At 36.1% G+C, this 698-nt stretch overlaps 1 protein-coding gene across 3 annotated transcripts in view; it reads right to left on the minus strand.

Annotated features, from left to right (window-relative positions):
• mvb12bb (multivesicular body subunit 12Bb) overlaps positions 1 to 522 on the minus strand; it is a 57,300-nt gene extending 56,778 nt beyond the window's left edge. For 2 of the 3 annotated variants that reach the window (XM_016448592.1, XM_016448594.1), the window contains exon 1: positions 471 to 522. The gene's annotated coding sequence lies outside the window, so the exon portion shown is untranslated. The remainder of the gene's footprint in view (positions 1 to 470) is intronic. The other variant, XM_016448593.1, reaches the window with a different exon arrangement.
• Positions 523 to 698: the final 176 nt, after the last annotated feature.

Below are 698 nucleotides of genomic sequence, written 5' to 3' on the forward strand. Positions count from 1 at the left end.
TATCCATTTTATTGCATATGAATGATTGAACCTTTCTCTATGGACACACTGTTTTAGATGTAGTGAGAGGACATTAAGAAACAGATTTGGTATAATAATGAGAAAATTAAATTGAAGGTGATAATTGTGTTAAATGCATTCTATTATTAATCCCTCATGACATTTAAAATCGAAAATATTTGTATTTTTTAAAGCTAATAGCGGTTACCCTTGCTGGACCTGTTTTGTCCCACGTCTCAAGAATGACTGCAATACGAGTCAGCCTATTACAAAGTTATGAACATTTTAAAAATAAGTCCAGTTGGTTAAACGATAATTGGAATCAGTATTTCACTGTCATAACTACTATAAACGAAAGTGTCACAGTTATTTGCGTCTTCCTTTACCCGCACGCGATGTATACGTCGTAACGTCATCACAGCCGATCAATTTGAAGGATTAAACTATGTGAGTTAGTCGTTTTTGCTTACCTGAGGGAACCAAACAGCACAGATTGCGTACGCGAATATCACTACTGACGAGATAACATAGCCTACTCAACCTTACACCGTTTTCACTTCCGCGAGTATTATCGATGTGACAAATTATTTACTAGGAATCTTGAGGTAAGGATCAAGAGTGACACCTGTTGTATACTTCTTACCTAAAAGGAGATGCAGATCTTTTATATTTATATAGCCCCCGTCCTGAGACGGAAA

This window comes from Sinocyclocheilus anshuiensis, unplaced genomic scaffold, assembly GCF_001515605.1.
Source record: "Sinocyclocheilus anshuiensis isolate Anshui unplaced genomic scaffold, SAMN03320099.WGS_v1.1 scaffold451, whole genome shotgun sequence".
Classification (NCBI taxonomy): Eukaryota; Metazoa; Chordata; class Actinopteri; order Cypriniformes; family Cyprinidae; genus Sinocyclocheilus; species Sinocyclocheilus anshuiensis.